Below are 9,754 nucleotides of genomic sequence, written 5' to 3'. Positions count from 1 at the left end.
ATAAAATGGCCCTGTGCAAGGAGCTAGCCTCTCCATGCATGTTGGTTTCAGCCAGGCCTTATCAGCCATGATACGATATTTTTCTCTCACAATAAATCGACAGTGATGTCCATGCCCCTCTATATAAAACAAACTGCCGGTCACATATATCTATCCCACCCACCCATGAACTCTCTCAGTCTCATTTCTCACGTTTTACTCTCACTTCTCAAGACATCCACTCTCTCTCTACGTGATTTGGTCATGGCTCCTGCATTTTTCAATGGTATTGATATGTTGTCTTCTCCAATATTCTATCTATATTCATTTGATCTATATTTATATTCATGTTTCTTTGCATTCTACATTTATATATATTCTTATTCCTTGCATTCAATCTATATTTAATTATGTTGCCACATTTTACTTGGAAGAATTTTTTGTGCATATATTTTATGTTCATATTTTTTTTGCATTTTATCAATTAGGTGGTATGAACAATGGACCTCCCCCACCACAAGAACCAGGTTTCCACCCTAGCGATGAGCCATTCGCTCCTAATGTGGCCATTCCACGGTTTCCTGTTCCAGCTATTGTATGAAATATTTTCCAACATATTTTGTTTTTTTATGCTAACAAATAAGTGTAATTAGTTTAATATCATTGTTGCATGCATATATGTTGCAGACTATATCCCCAATAGATTGGCTGCGAATAGCACTTAGCTAGTTCTTTATCTCGGACATCGTTGAGAACATAACATCTAATGCAAGTGGTCGGCTATGGACGTGTGAACTTAGTTTTTCCATCCCTGTGAGGGGTTCAAATCATCGGAACCATATCCATGGGATGGGAATACAGAGTCTGAACATGATAAGCGCCTAATTAAGTGCCGTGCGTATCTATTTAGAGGCACTTCGACGTATTTGCTATGATGTGCATGATTTCTCGCACTTCAAGGCACTTGCTTTGAATGCTGGTGATATCCCCGTTCCATAAGCAAGCGAATGGTTTGCGAGCTACAACCATGCGGATGTGGTAAAATGGTCACTTATACCTGAGTTGTGGTTATTTGTTGTTTATTATTGTAATAACATTCTCTATTTTTTTTCTTTTTCTCCACATGCAAATTGTGCTATAGGACCTTACCTATGCTGCATGTGGCTTGTGGGTCGTTCTAGACCAAGCTACGAAGCAACTCGGGTACGATTGGAACTTCTACAATGGAAACCTCGGCCATCTCACTATAGAAGAACGTCAGTACTATATAAGGATTACTAACAGGGGCAGTGATCATTCAGTAGGTTACATATATGGCCGACCATTCTTTTGGTATAGTGAGGCATGAGAGAGTGCACTGATACAGGCATTGGACTTCATCGATACAAGCGGATACATAATCTGTGACATCAATTACCATATATGGCTACAGAGACATGTTAGTGTGCGTGGCCTGATCGATCCCGATAGTGATTCTGATAGTAATTAATGTTTATTTAGCTAGGTTTTCAAGGTCGTAGTTTAATTGAGTTCTAATTTTAATATGTATGGCTTTGTGTGTTTAATTATTGTCATGCATGTAATTCGTGTAACATTTGTTGGACAACTAGAAATATACATTCCGGTGTCGTATTGGTCTCACAATTATTCTCAGGCTTGCACGTGCCACATGTGAAGAAAACATCAAGTTTGGGATTTTCTGGAGATGGTTTGCTACTTTCTGAGGTTTAATTGAATTTCCGCTCGACGACATCGTTTAATTATATGTTGAACTAGGTCTACCCACAAAAAGATCCAAAATAGTACCAAACTTTTACACAGGCTCTAATGTGCCCTAGGTATAAGAATTTTATGGAGGTGGATGAAAAAATCTATTAGGTCTAAGATGAAATTCACCCTAGTTTGTCTCATTCGGCACATAGAAAAATATAGTAAATAAAAAAAGATCAGAAAAACCTTAGATCCTAAGTGGGGTCTTAATTTGGGTGTACATGCTTGTAAAAAAAATTCAAGCCGTTTCGACATAGGCGGAGTATACATGCTTCACAGAGGTACACGTGCCCTTTCATCGAACTATGACTATACACATAGGTTATCAAAGTTTCTGTGGTTCATAGGCATTTCGGTGTCGTATTGGTCTCAAACTTTTTCTTAGGCTTGCACGTGCCACATGTGAAGGAAACACCTAGTTTGAGATTTCCTGAAGATGATTTGCTACTTTCTAAGGTTTAATTGAATTTCCGCGCAATGGCACCGATTAATTATAGGTTGAACTGAGTCTACCCACGAAAAGATCCGGAATGGTGCCAAACTTTTACACATGCTCTAATGTACCCTAGGGATAATAATTTTGTAGAGGTGGATGAAAAAATCTATTAGGTCCAAGATGAAATTCACCCTCTTTTGTCTCATTCAGCACATAAAAAAATATAATAAATAAAAAAAACTGATAAAAAAAACCTAAGATCCTGTGTGGGGTCTTAATTTGGGTGTACAAGCTTGCCAAAAAAATTTCAAGCCATTTCGACATAAGAATACATATACTTCTATTTATTCAGTATATAAAATATATTTTTTAATATATATAAACATCACTGTCGGTTTCAAAAAACCGGCATTGATGGGAATAAACCGACAGTGATACTGGTTATCACTATCGGTTTATTTTTAAAAACCGGTAGTGATATATAAAAAATTAAAACAATTATGCTAGCCCTCGGGTTCAAGCGTGGGTCTCGGGCTACAGACTTCAGAGACTTAACCGCTGCGCTAGTATAGGATGTGTGCAAAGGGTTATTTACTTTTTCCTTTTGACCTTTAGGCCGCTTAAAAATTATAAAATAGAACAAAAAATTTTGGGCCGTTTGAGACTCGAACACGGGTCTTGGGGGCTAAGTTGAGGGGTCTTAACCGTTGCGCCAGTAGGAGAAGTTCGAAAGAAAACAAAAACGTATCCTACTTTACACCTAAGTTAACACCAAACTACTGCACAACATCACTGTCGGTTACGGGAATGACCCGACAGTGATGTACCCATCACTGTCGGTTTGCAAGCAAAACCGGCAGTGATGAGCTATTTCCTAAAATAAATTAATAATTTATAAAATAGAACAAAAAAATTGGGCTGCCTGGGACTCAAACACGGGTCTAGGGGCTAAGTTGAGGGGTCTTAACCGTTGCGCCAGTAGGAGGAGTTCAAAACAAAACAGAAACTTATCCTACTTAGCACCTAACTTAACACCTAGCTGCTACAGCACATCACTGCCGGTTTGGAGAGTGACCCAGCAGTGATGCACCCCATCACTGTCGGTTTGCAAGCAAAATCGGCAGTGATGAACTACTGCTATAAAAGTGGCGCGGGTTGAAATTATCCCAATTCATTTCAACCCCGTGCCAACCCCTCCCCCCGAGCCACCGGAGCACCACCCCGCGCCGAAGCACCGCCCCACGCCGTCCACCGCCCCACGTCGGAGCACTGCCCCACGCCATCCACCGCCCCAAGCCAGAGCATCGTACCGTCCGTGCCAAGCCAAAGCACCGTGTCGTCCGTCCCACCACCGAGGCCTTCAGGAGCGTGCGGACAACTGCTTTCCCACCCCCATGGTGAGTGCATGGCTCACTGCCCGCTACATGTCTGATGAAATGTCCTATAGCTGCTTACTTGAATCAGTTTGGTCATGCAGTGTGTGCTGTCATACAATTTGATCATGCAGTTGTGAATGCTAGAACCTAGGTTTGACACACAGTGTGTGTTGTCTGTTTCTTAACGCATTGCTAGTAAGTAGTACATTATTACTTAGTAGCACGTTGCTCAGCTCTATTCATCAGTATACTGATAAGAACAAAAGCGTAATTTTATTTTTGGTTACCAGGATAAACATAACAGAGACTCGTAATACTTGACAGAAATTGCTCTCTAAACATTAATGGTAGTTTGTTTTCGGTGTACTTGCATTTTCTCTGTGAAACAAACTTATGTTTTCTCTGTGAAACCATCTTGTGCATCATTGGAGCTTGGCCGGATACATATGTGAAACCAATGGCTGGCCTCTCCTCGTAGCTTGCAATTGCAACTACGCTCCTATTAGGCAGATACTCAATGTTTTTGGAACTGTGCCACCGATGCTCAATGTTTTTGGATGTGAGGATGGAGTATATATACTTTAGACCTATTGAACTAATATATGTCCAAACTTATCATGGAATTCTCCATGCTATCAGCATAAAGATGCATAATTATTAACTTATGCAAGATTACAAGTAATACATAGTTATGTAGCTTTGTGCATTAAACTGGAAATATTTTCCAACAATCCTATCTTATTATGAGTTTTTGCATGTCACTTTCCTAGGATAGTATGAGATGCATATTTGCCCCTACCAACCATGTAAGTTTTAGATCAAAGTATCACTAATTTGGAAAGATGCTTACCTACACTGATACTTGTGAAAGAACCTCATGCCGATGGTTGGGGGATTTATAGTGAGACTGAAGACTCTGAGACATCACTAGGAGTATATCCAAAAGTCTTAAACTGGATCTCTAAATCATCATTTGGTTTTTAATGAATAAAAAATATTCTTTATATCTTTCCTACATCTAACAACTATTACTAAGGCACATGAATAGCTATTTCCCAAACACTCCTATCTATGCAATGGTTGTGTGTTATTCGTAAATATATTAAATTGTATAAGAATACATCATGTTTGAATGATAACCTAATTTACTTAAATGTATAGGCAACCATGGCATGGTATGTAGTGCATGTTGGTCACATGGCTGAGATTTATCAAACCTAGGAAGATTGCTATGCTCAAGTCAATCGCTACCCTAGTAATTTGCACAAAAAATACAACACAGAAGCTGAAGCTTTGAGGGCCTACTATAGTCATCTGGCCTACCTTGCAAACCATGGGCAACCGGCCTACCTTGCAAACCATGGGCAACCGACCTACTATGGTCCAATGAATGCAAACCATAGCCATCCGCTGGTACTGGAGATTGAAGAGAAGCCACCCACCAGAGATGTGAAGATTAGGAGAAATGCTCCTTAGTCTTGGAAAGATGTCATACTTTTATTTATGGCTATGGTCATCGCTTTTCTTATTTGGATGTTGATGTAGGCTTAGTTTCGTAGAATAGTAGGTGGACTTTGTTGTATGTGGTCAATCAAACAATGAATTTGTTCTAGGTGAACATATGCTTTTATTTGACTTTGGTGTATATGGACTTATTATTAGACTTTGCATTAAACATATTATATATATATATATATATGAACATATGCTATTAGTAGTTGTCCGCGACCAAAACTAACCACGATCGTGTCACAGCCATGACTCATCATCGCATGTTACCCCGTCATCGAAGAACAGATCAGCAACAAGAAGCGGCTGATATCGCTGGGACGGGAGAGCCGCATGATCCGACAAACGGTGATGGTGTCAATCAGGTCGGTGAGAATGAGTAGTCATGGACCCTGTCTGACCTGCTTGATCTAGGTCAAAATAACCAAGATGGCCAGGTAACTTTGGTATCATGTGACTATGTAGCCACACCCGCTAATCAATTGAGAGGGTCATAGCTTACTTGGTGTCTCTAGTAGGAGCTTCCGCCGGCCGAGGAGCTAGAGGGTTCGAGTAGCAGGAAGGCCAGATCCAAGTGAGGCGTGTCAAAGATTCTTGTTGGTAGGAATGCACACTGGCACATTACTAAGTTCGATGAATTCAGGGATCCACTCTCACCACCTATAGCTTTGACCAAATACAAGACTATCCTTAGGTTACTTGTTAGGGACTTCATCTCGATTAGGTATAGGAAGTGGATTGGGAAAGATGATGACCGGTGGAGGGTTCCTAAAAGTGAGAAGGATTACATATGGGATGTCAAGATCCTAGAGTATTTCACTTTCCCAACCGAGTATGACAAGGAGTTAATCAAGAAAAAAGCAAAAGAAATCATGGGGACATGCTTCAAGAATTTCAAGAGGACATTGTATAAGAATTTTGTCCTCCAAAATAAAGAGCCAGATTTCGATGGTGGACAGTTTAGCAAGTAGAAGGACTTCTGGTAGGATTTTAAGAAATATAGGTTATCCGAGGAGTACTTAGCACTGAGCAGGAAGAATAAGGAGAACTCATAGAAAGTGATGAATCCTCATCATCTCGGCTCTCGTGGCTATGCCAAAAATATGCCAGAATTTGAAGTAGAACTTCAAAAGATGGATCGCCTTGCTAAGGAAGGCGCTCAGGTTGAGACAACCGATTGGGAGCCTAGATCGGTATTATACTGTATGGGGAGGAATGTACAGCACGCCGAGGATAGGAGCTTTAGCTCCACAAATGAACCCGTGAACGAACTCATCCAGGGGATCTCCTAGGTAACTGAGGAGGTGAGGCAAGGGACTCACACTTCTAATAGGGAGAAAGACGTGCTCACCCAAGCACTTGGAACCAAGGAGCACCCTGGTCGCACTAGAGGAACTGGTGTTGTTCCTTGGAAACTAGCATTTCCCCAAGAATCTAACACTTACCAGAGCTGCTCGAGGGGTAGAGCGGAATAGGAGGCAGAGTATTTGAGGTGACTAAAAGAGATGGAAGACATAATGGAAGCACGGATTGAGGCGACTGTTGAAGCATGAGTCGAGCAAATTTTGCTGTCCAAGGGGTTAGGAGTACCACAAAACCCTACTCCTACTACCTTTAGCCCATAGTTTAGGGGTCGCAGCAGCTGCGGATCGACCCCACTCGACAAAAAAGAGGCGAATGTGCCTCATCTGGTGGACGATATCATTGAACCCATCAATGTCAAGTTGTACATCCGTCAGGAATGGACAAAGGACAAGGTGGTGCTTGGCCAGGCCTAGCCTATGGGAGATGGGACAATTAATGGCCGCCCAATTCCACAGGGGTACGCTCGCGTCACCATTGACAGAATACTTGATAAGAAGTTTAACAAGATACCCATTGAGTACCCCATAGCGGAAGATAGGCCGAAACTTGGTCAAAACAAGGGCTCTCAAGTGGCCTAGCACAAGCGCTTTATTAAGCTTGACCATCAATTGTCCTCTAATAATGAGGACGACTGCGAGTCTTCGCCCACCCACGATGATCACTCACCATATCCCAATAGAGATCACTCCCCTCCTCATCCGGAGCCATCACCCTCGAGAAGACAGAGGTCTCCTTCTATTCCACCTCATTTGACTCCATCTTCATCAGCCCTAAGAAAAGAGACTCCTCCTCCTCCCCTTCCTCCTCCATCTTCTTTAGCGCCGGGAAAATAGAATTCTCGTCGTCATCCTCCTCCTCCTCCACCTCAGCCCAAAATAAGATCAAGGACATCCTCGCAGTCGCAGAAAAGGTCCTTGGATTCGGTTGCTAATGCTCCCAAAGTGGACTAATAGAAAAGAAAAAGGCCATTCAGTGGCAGCGTTACCACCTTGATGAAAGAAAAATTTATAACACACATCTCGAAGGAAGATTGTGTTAGTTTCTTCAATCTATGTGCCTCGTTGCCTTTGTATTTGTTGAAGTCTGAATTTGAAAGGCAAATATAGAATAAATACGCTACAACAAGAGACGAAGAAATACACAATAAAGATTTAAGGAACATATAGAAGTACGTCGAAGACAACCCAGGATTAATCATGGAAGAGGCCACGAACATCTATTATGATGTACAAGGGACGAGAACATCGGCAATGAAGTATGAAAGGGGCAATCTTTTGGTTCCCGATGATGAGTATAAAAATTTGACAACATATATGTGCTGGTTGCATGAATATTACATGGCTCAAGCAACAGAGATGGACGACTTTGGTTTTGAGGTTATTATCCGTTCGCCACATGTTTTCCATTATCCTAAAGAAGAGAAGTTCGATGTCGAGTGGGAGTGCTTGTTTCAGCTATACTAAAAATGCTCTCTCGATATTCAAATGTTGACACTGTGGACTATATAAGTACCCTACATGCACGATATTACAATTAACTACTCTCTCGAGACAAATTGTTAACTTTTGAGCACTTCCCATGATTTTATGTAGGTGTATAGCAAAATTTTGCATTCTAAAAAGCAAATGAGATTACATAGGCTTCTTGGACCCCTTGTGAGTCAATGAGAGGACATGTCTAGGCCTCCATGGATGTGACGTTGAAGACCTAAAACAGAGATTGATTGCTATTTTCGATGAATTCACGATGAAGAAGAAAACCCATATACTTCTAGCCTACAACTGTGAGTATGTGTTCTCGGCTTTTAATTTTATGCTTCTTTTTTCGTTAAGATTATTCGATAATTAGGATTCTATGATTGTATCAACCATTTCGTCTTCATTTGTGTCAATCTTGCCAAAAATCTGATCGAGGTGTGGGACTCAAAGAAAAAACCATATCATCATCTGGATGCACTGGTGGCAGTTTGAATTAGTAAGTGATCCTAATAACATATTATTTTCTAATCACACATACCGCTTTCTAATGTTTCTCCCATTAATGCTGCTCAGTGTCCGAAGAAGACATATCAGTGGGACGCCGGTCCCATTCAAGGTTGTTGAAATGGAGGGGAAGTACCTATCACGGCTGGCGGGAAACAATGAATGCGGGTTTTATGTAATGTGGGCAATGCTTCGCTGCATCGGCGGAAAATCGGAAGAAGCTGATAAGTTGGTGTGTATAATCCCCATTTCATTTATGTATGTTAATAATTCAACAAATGATTTAATGTTCCTCTTTGGATATCATCTTTTTTGAACGACAGCACAAGAAATATAACCACCAAAGGCTGTTAGACATGGAGATCATCGCACTGTAATCGGAGCTCGCAAAATTCATCTTAGCCGAGGTATTGGAAAAAGATGGAGTATTTTCCATTGCACAATCCGTGAGGTACAAGGACCAGTATAGCCCAGAGTGGCTCGCCAGATTATTATAACAAGTTCGAGAAGCATTGCACAATCTGTGAAGTCCGAGAACATTTCTTTTTTATTTTTAGGGATCGAGATATGGATAAGAACATTTGAACTATAACCGTAACATTTGTAATGTTTTATAATTGATGGACCCGATTCCACAAAAAATATAAATTAAAATCAATTATAAAACAATAAAATGTGAATGGGTCATCACTGCCGGTTAGCAACGAACCGATAGTGTTGTCTTGCAAAACACTACCAGTTATCAACAAATCGACAGTGTTGTCTTGCAAAACACTGCCGACTTGAGCCATGAACCGACAGTGTTGTCTTGTTCAACACTGCCGGCTTGAGCCATCAACCGACAGTGTTGTCTTGCAAAACACTGTTGGCTTAAGCCATGAACCGACAGTATTGTCTTGCTCAACACTACCGGCTTGAGCCATGAACCGACAGTGTAGGCTTGCTCAACACTGTTGGTTGGGACTACAAACTGGCAGTGTTGTTTGACTAGACACTATCGGGTGGAGCCAGAAACCGACACTGTTTTCTGCAGATCAGTGTCGGTTTTTAAGAACTGACAGTGATGTCAACCCCCATCACTGTCGGTATGCCACTGTCGGTTCAAAATCTAGCAGTGAAGGGGGTTTTTGAACCGACAGTGATGTCTAGATCTAGGGTAGTGGCCTTTACATAGCCTAATAAGAGCAATACGCGAAAAATTTTACATGCCTTTCATAATACTAGGATCCACTCCTAACTTATTATTTTTACATGCATGGGACCCGACTTAATATCCCTAATATCAATAACTACAAAATTTGTATATTTATCTTACATGCATGGGACCTGCTCGGGGG

Source organism: Miscanthus floridulus, unplaced genomic scaffold (genome assembly GCF_019320115.1).
Source record: "Miscanthus floridulus cultivar M001 unplaced genomic scaffold, ASM1932011v1 fs_325_3, whole genome shotgun sequence".
Classification (NCBI taxonomy): Eukaryota; Viridiplantae; Streptophyta; class Magnoliopsida; order Poales; family Poaceae; genus Miscanthus; species Miscanthus floridulus.
Note: the sequence above shows the minus strand (reverse complement) of the source record.